Source organism: Heloderma suspectum, chromosome 4 (genome assembly GCF_057233095.1).
Source record: "Heloderma suspectum isolate Gila_16-S chromosome 4, 16-S_ref, whole genome shotgun sequence".
Taxonomy (NCBI): domain Eukaryota; kingdom Metazoa; phylum Chordata; class Lepidosauria; order Squamata; family Helodermatidae; genus Heloderma; species Heloderma suspectum.
In genome coordinates this window covers 112,741,697-112,758,468 of record NC_139461.1, presented here as the reverse complement: position 1 = coordinate 112,758,468, position 16,772 = coordinate 112,741,697, and the positions used below count along the sequence as shown (strand labels likewise).

General features: G+C 45.3%; 1 protein-coding gene across 25 annotated transcripts in view; it reads left to right on the top strand.

Moving 5' to 3' along the window:
* FARS2 (phenylalanyl-tRNA synthetase 2, mitochondrial) overlaps positions 1-16,772 on the top strand; it is a 347,910-nt gene that overhangs the window by 36,596 nt on the left and 294,542 nt on the right. For 4 of the 25 annotated variants that reach the window (XM_084850404.1, XM_084850409.1, XM_084850403.1 and 1 more), the window contains one exon: positions 16,287-16,404. The exons of the other annotated variants lie outside the window; for them this stretch is intronic. The gene's annotated coding sequence lies outside the window, so the exon portion shown is untranslated. The remainder of the gene's footprint in view (positions 1-16,286; positions 16,405-16,772) is intronic. 25 annotated transcript variants of the gene reach the window in all.

The window sequence follows — 16,772 nt, the reverse complement described above, 5'->3', positions numbered from 1 at the left end:
AATGGAGGGCCAACCCTGCAAAATTATGAATTTCAAAACTACCAAAATGAGCAATTTCATAATTTTCCTTCTGTTGCAGGAATTCAGCTTTTTTGTCTTTTCCAGCCTGATTCAGGCTTCTTGCAACACGTTTTCCCAAGACATAAATTCTAGATGTTTGTATCTTATTCTATATAAAATATCTGGGTCTTTCTTCTACTCTCATTGAACAACTGAAACATTTTTACCATATTGTATAACGGCTTTTGTTTTTAGTTTGCTTTCCATTAGAAGGACTTTTATGTTGTAAAAAATGGTTGGCAGGGTTGGGCACAGAGTGTTGGATTTGAACTGGGCAGACTTGGGTTCAAGTCACCACCTGGCTAGAAAGCTCACAGGGTGACTTTGGGTCAATCACTTTATCTCAGTCTAACCTATCTCTGATGGGTTTTTATGGTAAAATGGGATAATCCGATGTGTGCCAACCTGAGAGCCTTGAAGAGGAAGGGCAAGATACAAATGTGATTACATAACAAGATTGAAAGCCAGAGGCAACCAGCCCAAGACTTACATAAAGTAAGAACATGATGCCAGCAGCTCCACCACATGCTCTTAGTCTCTGACCTAGCCTTATACCAAATGAAAGTGTGTCCCAGAGCCCTGTATCATGTCAGGTGGGGGCTCTGATGTGCATGATTTAAGTTCAGGCAAGAGCCTGCCTCTTCATCCACTCCTCTCCTTACCAGATGTTTCTGTGCCTTTCCCCCATAGTAGAAGGGCAAGGATGGGGAACTTCAGGTCCAGGAGCCAAATCTGGCCCTCTTGGGTCCCAGATCTGCCCTCCAGGTTTCCCAAGATGCCCATCCGCCCTCCCCTTTCCCTCAATCATCAATCATTTGCTGTTTTCCTTACTTTTGTGCAGCTTTTTAAAACCATTCTAAAAGCTGGAAATGCATCTCCCAAGGCTTAGTTGTTGTCAGTAAGAGCTTTAAGCTAAAATATGTTGAATGTTTTGTAATTTGGCCCCGCACGTTTTCTTGGGCCCTGCGCACCACTGGAATGCGGCCCCTGAGAGTTTCTCTGAAATGGAATTCAGCCCCTCAGCCTGAAAGAGGTTCCCTCCCATGTTATAGGGATATCCTTAGCCAACTTATCTAAGGGCTGAAGTGCTCAATGGTTATTAAGCACTACAGCTGGTAAGCACGTGGACTGGAAGCAAGAATTTTTTTAAAGACTTGAGGCTTCATTTCAGATTTCAGCCCAGTCATGGCTTGCTTCAGCCATACCATCTGAACAAGCTTGTCTTGAGTAATGCTTCCTTAATCATGCTGGTCTCAAGGCAATTGCCACTGGTAAATGGTCTTTTTTGTAAACATCTTCCCTGGCCATACAGAATATCTTAAAACAAATGATGTATTTTCTTCCTTCAAGCCGGGCAGAATGTCACCCAATCATATTTATAGTCTGTTTGTATATGGAGCTGTGTCTAGCTTGAGATACTCAGCAGTGCTAGAGTATATCTTTTGTTAAAATTAATGCAAGATTTATGCAAACGACTGTGTGTTGAGTGTGACAATTATTTCCTGCAGCCCTGAGAATTAAAGAGCAGGTGTTCCTTGCCACCGCACTTGACAATGACATTTATTCATTTGTTGTCTCATGTGTGTGGATTCATTGTGGCACTCCAGTGATCCCGCTGCTCTCTTGTCCGCTACCTGTTGATAATCTTATTGGGATACAGTGTTTTCAGATGTACAGATTAACATCCCTTCTAAGGCATGGGTAAAAGTTCATGTACCACTGCCACGGTATAAAATCCTTTCAGTTTAGAACAGGAGTGGGCAACTTGTGGTCTTCCAGATGTTTTGGCCTCTAATTCCCATCATCCCTCACCATGGACTAAGCTGGCTAGGGCTGATGGGATTTGTAGGACAAAACATCTGGAGGACCAAAAGTTGCCTACCCCCAGTTTAGAAAATCATACAAGTATTATTATTTATCAATGCTACTTCACAATATTTCTATCTGGTAGAAATATCTGTGCATTCTCAAATATTCGTACAAAATTGTTGGGCTGTGCATGGACCCCCCGATCTGGCTAAGAAGCCGCTTTGGGGCTTCTGAGGTGGGCCCGATTTGGCTTGGGCTGATTTGGGGGGCCCCTGAGTCACCTTGGCCTATGAAGCTGAAGTGAGATTTGGTCATTCGAATCTTGCTTCGCCCCCCCCACGCCCCCCCAGCTCCCAGCTCCTTACTTGGGCCCTTGTTCCATGGGGGGGCGCCCCCAGGGGAGCTGTTGCTGCTGCTGGGGGAGCTGCCAGGAAAGGCACTGCTGGCGCTGCCTGTCGCAGTCTGCCAACCGCCTGTTCTGCCCTATTTGCAAGACACTGGCTGCCTGTCAAGCCTGCATGGCCTCCTTCCTTGCACGGAAGGAGACCATGCAGATTGGACAGGCACGAGGGCAGAAGTCACCTGCCAACTGCGCCCTCTCCCTTCCTTGCAAGGATGGTAGGGCGCCTGGTTGGAGGACGACTCCTGCCTCTGCTCAAGCCTTCATGGGTTCCTGGGTGGCAGCTCACAATGAGGGTGGGCTGCTGCTGGTGCCTCTCCCCATTCCCCAGAACAATAAGATGGCTGCCAAATAAGGAGCTGAGGGCTGGGTGGTGGCGTGGTACCTGGGCCTCCAGATTGCACTGAAGTGCTTTGGAGTGACCCGATTTGCTTTGGGCCACTTCATGCCCCTCTGCCTTGACTCAGAGGTGACCCAAAGCAGCCCGAAGCACCCTACTCCAACTCGGAACTCGGCTTCGGGCCGAAGTGGTGCACAGCCCTACAAAATCGTATGTGCACGTGTTGGTTCTCCCCCCCCTTGTCCCCATATTTTTCAGCTACACCAGCAACTGAAGCAAAAAGCAGCAGCTGATTTTCCTAAGGCTACTTTCACATGGCCAAAATTGGACCAGGACAGATTACGGATCTGTCCGTAATCATTGCGGTTTTATGAATCCTTTGAAAGAAGGGAGTGAAAGCTTGGTGATGGACAGCCACGTCCACCCTTGGATTTTTTTGGGTTGGATCATGTGAGAGAGGCAAATATTTGAAAAGGGTTTCTTATGTTTGAGTCAGACGTATAATAATCACCTTCTCTTTAGGAGGCCGTGTCTACCTATATTCCCATCATGCTCATCATCTGTAGTTCTCTGGTTGGCAGTGCCCATTGTGTACTGTGCTTTTAACAGTGAGACAGCACAGGGAGGCACACTATAAGTGTTCCAGCCATAAGTCAGGAGAACTTCTAAAGCTAGCCAAATTCAAACATGCATCCATCATCAGGCCGGGCATTAGCATGCTTGGGAAGCTGCCAAGGCCCCAGTATCTCTGGTGCTGATGCCTGCTTGCCTTTGGTTCACCCTCCCACTTCCACTCAGGCAATGGTTGGCAGCTGGGAAGATGCCATTTTAAATTTCCCACAGTGCCTCAGAGCAGTGCTTTATCAGTGCATTATGGGTAATTACAATGGTGGGTGGCTCATAGCAGCCCGTTGGAGATTGTGTCACTGCTGCTGACCACTGCCAGTAAGTCCATGGGGTAGGAGGGAATGATGTTGGAGGGTGCCCACTAGAGGGTACTTTGCTTGGGGAGCAGCTTACACCTGCAGCTGGTCCTGCCGATCGCACAACTTTGAAAGAACTTTGAAAGAAGCAGAAGTCCTTTTGTTTATCAGGCGTTAGCCATTGATCTTCATGTTATGAGATAGTTAAAAAGGCTGTAGATTAGGGAAATGAAATGGAACTCAACTGCCTTACTGGAATGCCCCCCTCCCCCTTAAACGCTTGCTTAATAATCACTAGTTCAGCATTCTGAAAAGCAAGAAACTTGTAGAGTTCCTGAACAATGGCTGGTTCTGAAAATAGTTTGCAGAACCTGGCCAAAAACCACATCTAACAAAAGCATTTCAAAAGAGAGGCCTTCTTTGAGGTGCCCCATAGAGCTGACTCTCTGGAAGAACAATGACAAAACAGTGGTAAAATGATAGACGTCTATACAGCGAACTGCTAGCACTGGTGGCATGTGATTATGCAAGGGTTCACTTGCCACTCTCATCATGGTGAGTATCCCTTCCCTCATCTGATTTCATGCTGTGCATCTAGGGATGTACGAAAGTGACTTACCTTTTGCAGATTATGTTGATGGTGCGGGGGGAGGCGTTCCATCCCTCCCTCCGGAATCCTGGCCGGGGGGGGAGGCACTCTGTTCCTCCCCCAGGAATCCTCGAATGGCCAGCTGTGCTCTGCGGCAGCTCCACGGAGCAGCCGGCCAGGCCCGGCCCGGCCAGGCCAGAGCCGTCCGCAACCAGATTTCCGGCCACGGAGGGCTCTGGGTAAAACAAACAAACAAACAACTGCGTATGCAAATGGCGGCGGCTATGGCCACCACCATTTGCGTTCCTTCTTTTTGGCCGTCTTAATCTACGTAAATACTTAAGTAGACTATGACGGCGAAAATCAAGGGGAACGCAAATAGCGTAGCAGGCGCTATTTGCATCCCTTTGTCATTCACTGTTTTAGCCTATGGAAATCTTTACATAGGCTAAAACGGTGAATCAAAAGGGGACGCAAATAGCGCCCACTATGCTATTTGCGTTCCCCTTGATTTTCGCCATCATAGTCTACGTAAATATTTACGTAGATTAAGACGGTAAAAAAGAAGGAACGCAAATGGCGGCGGCCATAGCCGCCGCCATTTGCGTACACGTTGTTGTTTTTTTTAAACCCACCCCCAACCATGATAGGCTACGTAAAGATTTATACGTAGCCTTTTTTTTCTTTTTTTTAAAACCTAGCCATGACAGGCTACGTAAATCTTTATGTAGCCTATCACGTCTTTTTTTTTTTTTCCATAAGCCTGGAAATGGCGGTGGCAGCAGCTGGTCGGAAGACCGCCCGCCACCGGAGCTGCCGCCGCCTGGAAGATCCGCCCCAGGTAAGTCTCATCCCGGGGGGGATCCGCGGGGGGGCAGGGGGGTGGCAGACCGTTCCGCCACAGATTTCGGGGGGCCGAATGCCCTGGCATTCGGCCTCACCGAGATCCGTGGCGGAATTCTCTGAGATCCCTATGTGCATCAGAGCACTCAGAACCTGCAGAGATGTGTTCGAACAAAGACCCTCATGGGTTCAATGACTGTGTGACAAGGGAGCAGCCGTTCCCCTCTGATGCTGATGTGCCCACTGCGTATGCCCTCTGGTGGCCATGCATGTGGTGTCAATGTGAAAGTGGCCCTAGGTGTGCATATCTGTAGTGTGTAGGGTTCCTCCATGGGAATGGGAACCCTGGCCAATCAAATGACTGCATATAGGTCCCCTTTCATACTTCTTCAGTATGCAAGCTCATGGCCAGTAGGAATGTAGCTTGCAGGCACAATGCCACTCCCCTCCTCAGCGCATGAGGACATTCATTTGAACAGCCCTCACTCCAAATGAGATGTGAAGTTAGTTTGATTCACCTCTTGCCTGAGTTCTAGGGTTGGACATTGTTGCAGTGGACCCAGGGCTTGGAGGGCAGAAGTGCCAGGACCTTTTAATTAGCAGGGACGATGACATCATCTCCCACCAGCAGCCCTTCAGACTTCCTTGTTCCTTCTGAACTTGGCTATAGTCTTCACAGTAGCTGAGGGAAATGTATTTTCCCAGCAACAACATACTGTTGTGAACTATCTGTGTTGTAAAGCAAACACAGGTGGCCAGTTTTTAATGGGCAGTTGACCCATTCGCTTTGCAAAAGACCTGCTCCTGATGGAGAAGAACACTGCTAAAACTGGTATGTTGATATGGATCAACATAGCTGCCTGCATTTTTGGACTCTCCATGGCAGCGTGACTATGGGGACTGATGAGCACCTGCACTTACAAAATTTACCACTACACCATTAGGTTCAGGTGACAGGTGGAGTCAACCTGTGACTTGGGATTGTGCTTCAGACAGAGGCTTTACGTTTAAAGTGCAGCATGAAGTGAGAGAAGGGACCCTTCCCACTCCCAGTCATCTCTGGAGACCACAGATAATGACTATCATTGTGACTGAGACGGAGAGTCTTGTTTGTGTCTGCCAAATTCCAATCTGGTTTGGAATATATATAAATAGAACCTTGTACAACACGATTGGTGGATTGTCCCCCTCCCCCCGACATGTGCAAGGTCTTAAGAAGCAACTTAAGAAAGTGAGGCACCACTTTCTTAAGGGAGCCAGTGGTGCATGAAGTCTAGCACAAGGCAACATGTTCACATCCCCAGTCAGGTACTTCTGACAGAGCAATCCTGCACCATACTCAATAATTAAATGCTGCCAGATGTTGGGCAGCTCTTGTTAAGTTTTGCCAGTAGTAGCAGGCAGGGCAGACCCAATTTTTTTTTTTTTGCAGTTGTTGCTCTAGGAGATGGTCATCCTTTGAAGGTGATGGTCATCCTGTCTTGTTTATCCACAGTATTTGCCCTCTGTATGTGGAAGTTCCATATATATCTTAAGGGGGACCAATATGACATGATCACAGTGACGAAGATCAGCCTTCCCCAACCTTGTGCCGTCCAGATATTTTGGATATCAAATCCCTGGATTCCAAATCATTGGCTATGCTGGCGGGATTTGATGGGAGTCCAGAACATCTGGAGGACGGTTGGGGAAATCTCATTCAGGTAGTAGACTGTAATAAGGCACAGCTCATGGTACATCTAGCGATTTTCTTTGAACGTCTCATATGATTTGTTCACAACCAGTGGTGGGTTGAATCCAGACTTAGTCATACTTAGAATAGGCCTATTGAACTCAATGGGACTTAAATTACTCATTACTAGTTTAGGTCCTATTGATTTAAATGGGTCTACTCTAAGTATGACTCGACCTTGGGGGAGGTGGGGGTGGCGATGGCTGACAGGAAGCTCTGGAGTGGGCTGGTCCATGAAGTCATGAAGAGTCAGAAGCGACTGACTGAATAAACAACAACAAACTCTAAGTATGACTAAGTTTGGATCCAACCCATTATTTTTAGCTTTGACAGGTGTGTATGTATATGGTGTGTTTTAGAAAGGAGAACGAAGATTTGAGCAGTCCCAGCAAGTTTTAGCTAAGGTCTTATCACCTTCAAGTGCTATCTCACATTCTCGACCACAACCAACCAAAAACATTCAACGACATCAAGGAACATTAACTCAACTCTCATTTGGGGACAAGCTATTGATAGCTTATGCAGGAAATAAAATCTTCCTTTAATGTTTCTCATTCAGCTTTTACCTTTTTGCTATATCTTTTGGATCCAGAGAGAGAATAAAGCATCCTAAATAGGGGAAAGAAGTGATACAATATTGGCTATAACTGTACAGCATCCATTTAATAATTTTAATACATTCCAGCTCTTGTGACAAAGGGGCACCAGCAATTTAGCAGCTAATATGTAGGACTGAAGGCATCAGTTGATGGATTCATTAAATGCAGATTGAATATGTAGATTCTAATAACATTTTAATTACAGTTGACTCTTATGAAAGCACTCCAGATTTGAGAATGATGTAAACCGAGTACAGTTCTTGATTCAGGTCGTTTTTGATCATTTTTCTTCTGGGTTTAATTTGAGCTAGGCCTCACTAGGGCATAGACCCAAAACCTTTCAGTGCTGGGACTTGATCAGGGAACATAAGACCAAATAATAAAGAGAAGAGTGGCTTTTGAGCATGCAGTGTTGCAGAGAGAGCATTGGACATGGATCAAGAAGAGCTGGGTTCAACTCCAATTGGCCTGTGTTGGCCAGTCACAATCTCTCAGCCTAGTTTATCTAAAATCTCATGTCTGTTGCCCTGAGTTCTTTGAAAGTAGGGCGGGATACAAATGTGTTTTAACAACCATCACGTGCAGAGTGACTTTCACTTAACCAGTGTGGAGTACACATCTGAGATTAGGAAGCAGGACCCAAGTGAGTGACAGTCTCCCTCCCAGGGCTGGAGTGAGCTCTCCTCCACTTTAAGAACACAGGAAGCTGCCTTATACCCAATGAGACCATGGCTCTATTTACCCCAGTACTGTTGACGCTGGCTGGCAGCGGCTCGCCGGGGCTTGAGGCAAAATCTTCTAGCCCTAGATGCTGGCGACCTCCTGCATGCAAAGCATGTGCTCTACCAGTGAGCTATGGCCATCCCACTTCTGAGCAACAACGGACATCAGCTGCTGTGGCTTTACAAATTCTATTTTAATGTTGAAGTCCATGGATTCCAGTGGGAGAGAGTTAAGCACGTGTCATCATGCATAAATCTACCCCCCCACACACTTTTGGAACCAGAGTTGTTGCATACTGAAGTTGCACTTACAAGTTCAGGTCAATGTTTCTCTGTGGCAAAGCAGAGATAGGAGGGGGCAATTTGCGGACAAGAAGTGGCAGGGCAGCAGGAGGGGTGTTTATTCCTTCTTCTTGCCATCTCCTTTCCCTTACAGCTCCTCCCCAGCACCCGGCTGCTCTTCCTTTAGCTAAGATTCCAGACTCTTCTTTGAGACAGAAACGCAGAATACTTAATCTAGAATCCTGGCTAGAGGAACAGCAGCTGTGAGTGGATAGTTGTCAGGGGAATCAGTGGTGGGGAGAAGGGCTAAGCACTCCTCTTCCCATGTCTCTGCTTCTCTTCTGAAAATGGACCCTTTCCAACATTTGGAAATGCAGAGTGTGGAAAGGGAACTTGGCTGTGTAATGTGTAGCTCTGGCTTAGGTCTTTAAGTTCCTGCTCTTGTACTGATCCTGCTCCTTTTGCTTTTGAGGACTGAGTAGTTATTGATTTAGACAGTGTGCCTTTCTGCACCAAATCCTGAATAAATGTATGCACTGAGGCAATGAAACCCTAATCTGCTGTGAAGCTAGCTTGGCACATGGCCTTGCTGCAGCCCTGAAATAGGAGATGGACTGATCTAAGATCCTGGACTGAATTTTGCTAGGGTATTAATTTTGGGTGGAAAGTATGCAAAACGTAATAGCTTTAACCTCAAACCTGACAAAATCTGGCAAAGTTAACTTTAAAAGCAACAATAAAACTCACTGGAAGATCAAGGTGAAAATTGCAAGAACGATATTTGTGCCTACTTTGTCAGATGCACAAAGTGTTATCTATAAGGCCATTTGATATCTTGAAGCTCTAAACCCAGAGACAGGATTTTGAGCTTGTAGTATTAATATTGTAATCTTGTGGGTTGCTGTTCGAGCTCTGAAATTCACGCAGCAGTTTGCATGAATTTCAGACTTTTCTCAAACTTTTGTGCTCTCCACTTCCAATAGATAACATTCACAAAGGTGCTAATGTAAGTCTTAGTGATATGCAGGAAACAGCAGGACTTCATATCCTTTCCTAAGATGGATAGAGGGCTAAGGTGGCTGTGTGTCCTACTTTACAAAGGACAGTCCTCTATTTGAAAGTATCCTATATTCTGGGGTGGGCACTGAGGCTACCTGACCCCTGGAAGTTGCCCTCCCCTGTAATATGGGTTCCATGAAGCCTCCTGCTTCTCCAGCACTTGCACAAGAGTAACTTGCTCTTGCTTGGAGTAAGGTGGTGCTGGGAAGCTATGCATACACCATGAAAGGAATTCTGCCAGGAAATTCCTAAAGGTGGGTGTTGTAATAAGCTCTCTGCAACAAGTTCTATTGGTATAAATCCCTCTTGAATAGTTGAGGGTCCTCTGCACTGAAGGACTGTAGGAATGCCTCCTGGCATAGGTTTGTTGATTTGTCAACTGAGGAGATTCTGTCAGGTCAGGGCCTGGTCAACAATAGATTGTTTTAGATTACTACCAAGATGAAATGAAGCTGCTTGTGCAAAAAGATGACAGTGTATTGATAGAAAATGGATGCAGAATATATATACACAAAGAAAGTTCACATTTCCCCTTAGTTGACAAAGCAGACACCCTTATCACAAGCTGATATGTCTATCTGAATCCCCAACACAGATGGGGAAGCTGTTCCTGGGCCAAAGGTTCTCCAAGCTGGTAACACACATTTCCCCTCAAAGATGGAGAGCCTGGGGGCCTGATCTGATAGGCTTCTCTCTCTCAACTTAGGAGTTGGCAAGAAGTGCCTCTTCTCTCTCTCAACACCTACTCAGGAGGAAGGGGGCTTCCCTCACCCAAAACATCCCAGCCTGAGAACTTAATTGGCTTCCCAGAGCCAAGGAACAAAGGGCGGACTTCTCAGTGCAGGAGTGAGATGAGATACTCCTCCCTATCTCAGACTGGTGATGTAACTTTGCATCTTGCTCAATACCAATTATAAGTATGTGAGAGGCTCACTCTAGAAGCCTCCCTCCCTCGAGGGGCCTACTTTTGTTAGCTAAACCCTGCTAAAATCTACTAACTATGTTAAACTCCACAGGTCTCTCTGCATTTAGGAATGTGTGAAGTCCACATTTTCTGCTCACCAGCCAGCCCACTACAATAGGCAACTCAGAAGTGGATTATTGCCTAGTTAGTCCCAACGCAAATGATTCTTCGGAAACTTTGTACAAGCGCCGCATGTCACAAACAATGTAATGGATTACAGTTTAGTGGAATTACAGAAGCACTGTTCAGGCATTATATCTGAACAGAGAATAGCCATGAATGTAGGAAGCATGGGGGTGCATGGCCTGCCCCTATGCCCTCATGCACGGGAGCCCCACCCTCTCAATCTCTGACCTTCTCACATTGCATGGGAAGGTCTGAAGGGGGCCTCTACACTTGAACGTGAGCAGAAACCTCCTCGCAATTGGGAACTGTGGTAAAGCAGGGGTGGGCTTCTCCCTGTGTTCAAGTGAACATGCATAGGAGCCCCCTTCAGGCCTTCCCACACTGGGGGTGGAGCAAATGGGGATGTTGCGGGTGGGGCCAGTGTCTGCAGCCCTGTGGCCCATAAACGCATCTCTAATTCCTGTTCAGGCATAATACCTGAACCAGAGCTTCAGTGAAACGGATTCCATAGAGCAGTATTCAGTAGGGCAGCTCCGCCAGCACTGGTTCCTTTGCGCTTGCGGGAGTGAGCACTTGCGCAGCAGGACTTTTGCGCATCTAAAAATAACTCTGGAAACAGTTGGAAGCACACATTTCTGGATTAGGATTGGTTGGCAGAGCTCCCTTCTTGCCCCATTCAGAAAACAACTTTTTTCTGAATGGGGCCGACTTGCCCCATTCAGAAAACAAGCATCTCCGGTCATTCTGGGTTACTTTTAGAAGTGTGAAAGCCCTATTGTGCAAGCAGTCGCTCCTGCTAGTGCACGGGCACAATAGGATACTACCCATAAAAAAGTGGTAAAGTATGTGGAAGATCGATAATGGACTTCCAGACATACTTTTCTTCTTCTATAAGTAGACATGCCCCCTCCCCTGCATTGGGCGCTATTACCCACAGAGAGGAAAACATATACAGAAGTTTTTCCCTCTTGTAATAGCAGTTCTGAGGAGGTCAATTTAGTTCAGGGGCTCCATGGTGAAGGGAGAAAGGATTAGACCCTCTTATATAGGAGATCCAGTCATGGATCTCCCATGTAATGCATAGTTTGTCCCTAAGATATTAAACTTGTACAGATAAGAAGTAAAATTCTAGCAGAAATTCTAATACTGGCGTTACTGTCAAAGGCAACATCTGAATATCTGTATATATTTTGATTTTTTTAAGGAGTTATTATTTGTCTAACTGTACTCTATAGGTACTGTACAAATATAAACTATTTTAATTAAGTATTAAAAGCTATAATATCTCATAACCTGTATAAATGCACTTTGAACTCCCTCTTGCAGTCTTAGCAGAAATCATTATTGGTTGTCTATTCTTTCCACTGTATATCAGTGTTGATTAATTTGGTCGGCATTTACGCATTTTTTTGGTATACATTTTCTGTATATCTCTCTTCCATTCTAGGAACTCTCAAAAAGCCCAGGAATTGGGAAAAGACATTCTCCACCTTTGCTCATGCTGATCATGAACATGACTCAATTTACTGTCCTTGCTAAATCAACAAAGGGTCTTGTGCAGATGTCTGGAAATTGTATACCTGCTAAATTCAGCTGCTGGAATTTCACTCTAATCCAGCAAACAAGAGGCAGGGAACTTTCTGAAAGTCAGAGCTGGTTTGCTTAGCAAAAACAGAAAATGGAAACTTAATTTCTGATTCTGAAAAATCTCCTTCTATAATTGTTTAGCTAATTTGCATTGCTAAACAAAGAATTCACAAAGTGATATTTGTTGTACATATGTAGTTGATTTTCATCTCTTACTTCCTTTACATTGTTTTCTATAAGGAGATTTTAGACCACAAGGGGGAAATAAGTCTTTAAGGTCACACAAGACCCTTCTTTGTTGCTTTTGCTGCAACAGACAAACATGGCAATCCCTCTGTTTTGTAAAGGAATAGTTCTAGCGGATGTTGTTCATGTTTTCTTTGTCTTTGCCTTTCTCTGGATTACTTCTCAAGTGTAAATGACAGTTCTTATTTACATCATTTGTTTCTATCAGCTAGGCATGTGAAAAGATTTTAAAAAGGAGAGTATGGATGAGTGTAGGAATTAGTAGGATTGTCGTAATAGGATTCTAATTGTGCCATCCAGTGCCCATTTGCACTGTCAGCTGGCTTGGATTCCTTTCTTTCTTTCTTTCTTTCTTTCTTTCTTTCTTTCTTTCTTTCTTTCAGAAATCTCTACCTGTTATACAACCTGGGATACAAGGCAAAATGTGCAGCCCTTTTGTTTTCAATTGAGCTTACTCCGAGGCAACTGTGAATGGGAACGCAGCCTAAAGTATAATTATTTTTTACAATGGAGTCTGTATCAGAGATAAAAATTCCACCTAAAAGTGTTAAGAGCCACTTAAAGCTTTTTGATTGGGGAAAAAACTGCACGAAAGCTGGGAAACCACCAAATGGCTGGTGGTTGGGGGAAAGTGGGTGGGGCCAAGAGAAGGGGGCATAGCTATCTGGGGAACCTGAGGTTCTGCCCCCCTGCTATAAAACAACTTTGAAAAGGAAGATTTGGAGTGATAAAGCAGCAAGGGCATGGTTGCTGAACCCTGTATTTGCATAGTTAGCAAGCAATTTGCATAGTATGCAGATCTGGCTTCCCAGATTTGGAGAGCTGGAATACGTCAACCTTAGGGATAGGGCATATTTCAAGTCTTCTGGGCTTTCTTCAAACCATACTGGTAAGGGTACTAACAGGAAGTGTAGTAACAGGAATGTAAGTGTAGTAATAGGAAAATAGATTTTGTTATTTGGTAGCATTAACAAAACCAAGCTGACACGTGGAATTATATAAATAATAAAACTAAGTTTTATTATATACAAGAAAGTATATAGAGCCTTCTCTGTGGTGGCCCCCACTCTGTGGAACTCCCTCCCTAGGGAACTCCGCCATGCCCCCTCTTTAATGAGCTTCTGCCGCGCATTAAAAACATGGTTGTTCAGGCAGGCATTTGGGGTGGGTTAGGGTATTTTTAGAAATATGGTGTTTTTACTGCAGAATTTTATTGTTTTAAACTGTTCTATTATACACTTTGTACATCGCCCAGAGTGGCTGGGTGACTGGCCAGATGGGCGATTAATAAAATAGATAGGTAGATAGATAGATAGGTAGGTAGATAGATAGATAGATAGATAGATAGATAGATAGATAGAGGTTTATTTAATTATCTTACTCTTAGTCTTATCCTATTTACCCCTTCTAAAACCACCACCCAGTTTCCTATCCCTAGATGTGTATTTGCTGAATCCCTAAACCCTATCCAACTGTTAAACTGTCAAGACTCTCCTTCTTAAACCCCTTAGAATTCTCCTTGCTCACACATCAACATTCCCTTAACCCTAATTTACCTGGATAAAATCCTACAACCCAAACACAAGCCATTTATATGACTATGCACATGTTACAGCGTGCAATATGGAACCCTGCAAAAAGCAAGTTCCTTATCATGTGGACAAGAATATTTGTGTGCGGTTTATATGTGTGTGCTGTTTACCCTGACAGTCTCCTGAATGTATTCAGGGCTGGGCCTACCACCATAATCCTGTTCCCTCCCTTACATGTGTTCAGTAACACAGTCGGAGGTCATCAAATGTTTGTTGTGGCCATGACTCCCCTCCCTCAAGGGACAAAGAAGTGTCCCTGAGTTCGTGTTACGTCTCAAACTTAGCACTAGGTCAGGGGGAAATCTGCTCCTCTCTCCAAGTCTCTAAGCTTGGAGCTGGGGAAGGGGGCAAGCAGAAAGCAAACCACAGAAAACAAATCACTGCAGGGGCAGAAGCTTGCTCTACTTCTGCTCCCAGTGGGTGCCCTAAGCTTGTAATGGTGACTCGGTCACAGAGGCAAACCTTCAGCTCAGAACTCAGGAGGCAGGGAAAGCAGAGGCGCATTGATTTGCTCTGCGTCTGCACCTGAGAGGTGCTCTGGGCGCAGAGGGAAGCCCACACACCTCCAAGTCCTGTCCGCTGTTCTGAGCCGAAGTGGGGAGGCAGAGGCGCATCAGCTTGCATCTGCATGTAGCTCCAGGCTCGTCTCACTTGACGGAGGCATGGTTTATAGCAGATACCCATGCCACCAACATAGAATTATTTCCATTAAGCACTGCGTGTTTGGCTAGAACAGTGCATGTAGTGTGTGTGTGTGTGTGTTTGGACGTGGTATAGGTGTTTGGGCAGGGTATAGAAATGACGAGGGCTGGCCCAATACACTTTGCTGCCTGATGTGAAGGACAAGATGGCGCCCTCTCCCATTCCGTGTACAAAGGCTGCCTGGGCTGGCAGTTAAGTCTTTCAGTAATGCTGGTGGATAGCACAGCGTCCCCCACTGCATCTGAAGGCAGCAGGCTAGCTTAGAGGGCACAGAGCAGGCCACATGGCACACCCAGTTCTTTTCTCCAACATATTGCTGACACCTTCCAGCATCTGCTGCCTGAAGCAACCGCCTCACTTTGCCTAACAGTATGGCCAGCCCTGGAAATGATGTGTGATTCTAAAAATATGCAGTACTAAGATAGCACCAAATTCTGTGTATCATGGGACATGTGGAACTTTAGATATGCATCTGTGTTTTCAACCCCTTGAAGCCCAGCCTCTCTTCCACAGTGCTGAGGTCTACTGTCCATCCTCGTGATACTTACTTTGAGGTCTTTTACTTCCTCTCCTTAGATTGCCTGCTTTGCAGGGGAAGCAGCACATAGCATTTAGTAGTGGTCCAGTAATATCCAAAGGCAGCCTCCCGCAACCTGGGGGCCTCCAGATGTGTTGGATGACAACTCCCAGCACTACCCCCACCCCCCGCAGCCAGCATAGCAACACATCTGAGGGCACCAGGTTGGGGAAGGCTGTTCAGAGGACTTTCCTGTTGTAAACATGATAGGGAAAATGTGTGAGTCCATCAAAGAAGGGCTGAATCTACACATAGCAGTTATACCGTTATCATACCGTTATCATAACTATTGGTGCCCACTGGTGTCATGTGTACCAATAGTTATGATAACGGTGTAACTGCTATGTATAGATTCAGCCAAGCTTGTAAGGGAGCTGTCTGCTCAACTGGGGGGGGAACAGTATGCTGAGGAGGGACTTCATGGATGGGTGGGTGGGATGGGAAGGAAAGTGTGTCCATGTGGAAGAGGAAACACATCTTGGAGCCTGCTGTAAGCTCCTAATCAGCTTTAAGGCTTTGCCAGCTGTCAGCTATCTGATGCTGCTCCTTGGAAGCAAAATAAGTAGGAAGAATCCTCTCAGTGTTAACACTGACACTTAATTGTGGGATATCCTCAAGTAGGAGATATGAATGGGTTAGGTTAGGTTTTGAATTTGGCATATATATTGCACTCATTATAAAGCCATTCTCCAGGCAGGGAAAATGTAACACCTGAAACAAAGCTATAACACCACAGTTGAACTCAGCACTGAAAGATGATCTTGCATTATGTGGAAGTGTCATATTGGAGTTTAAACAAAGACTTAATAATAGCTATTTAGGCATAAGTGATCTTCTGTAATAATCTCTTCCCCTCTTCGCACTTCTATCTTGAATGCTTTCTTGTTTTTCTTTTATCTTTTCCCCCCTAGCTAATTTTACTGCTCCTATTTTTATCCATTTCTATTAAGATGTATTTAGCATATTAACAATAAGCTGTAAGCACTCCCCCCCCGCCTCCCCAGCTTGGCAGTTGTGGGTGGATCTCTGTATATCCAGCGTCTGGTTATAAAAGTGGCTTCTTAGTATTTAAATTTCAGTTTAATAAGAACCAAATCAGATTTATTAATTGTTTTGTCTTTTTTCATGTCGTAGCTCAAAGAAGGACGCTGAAGGTGTGAATGCAAAACAGACCAAACGTGCATTTATTAGCTGTTGTTCTCTATATGCTGCAATTCCTGCCCTTTGGGAGTTTGCAGCATCCCAGCAACAGGTAGAGTACAAGAGTTACTTGTGGTAACAGTTGCATGGGGCATCAGTGCTCTTCCCCCTGATGGTGTGGCTTGGTATGAGTCTGCAGGGCCAACCCTGGACCAAAAACACACTGCAGGCAAGGAGCATCATTTGTTCATCTTCTGCATACCACATTTTTATTACCATTCTAGCCCATTTCACAACTTTGATGCATAATTTGCATGCATGATTTATCCCTGTCATATGAGATGATCCATTTGCATGCCACAATCTGTATTTATTTATACTGTTTGATCTGTTTTGTTTTCACAGTTGAGTAGACATTTGTGACAGGTACCCCACGACCACTTGTTGCTCCAGGTGGTCAGGCACCAGGCCTGCCGGCCC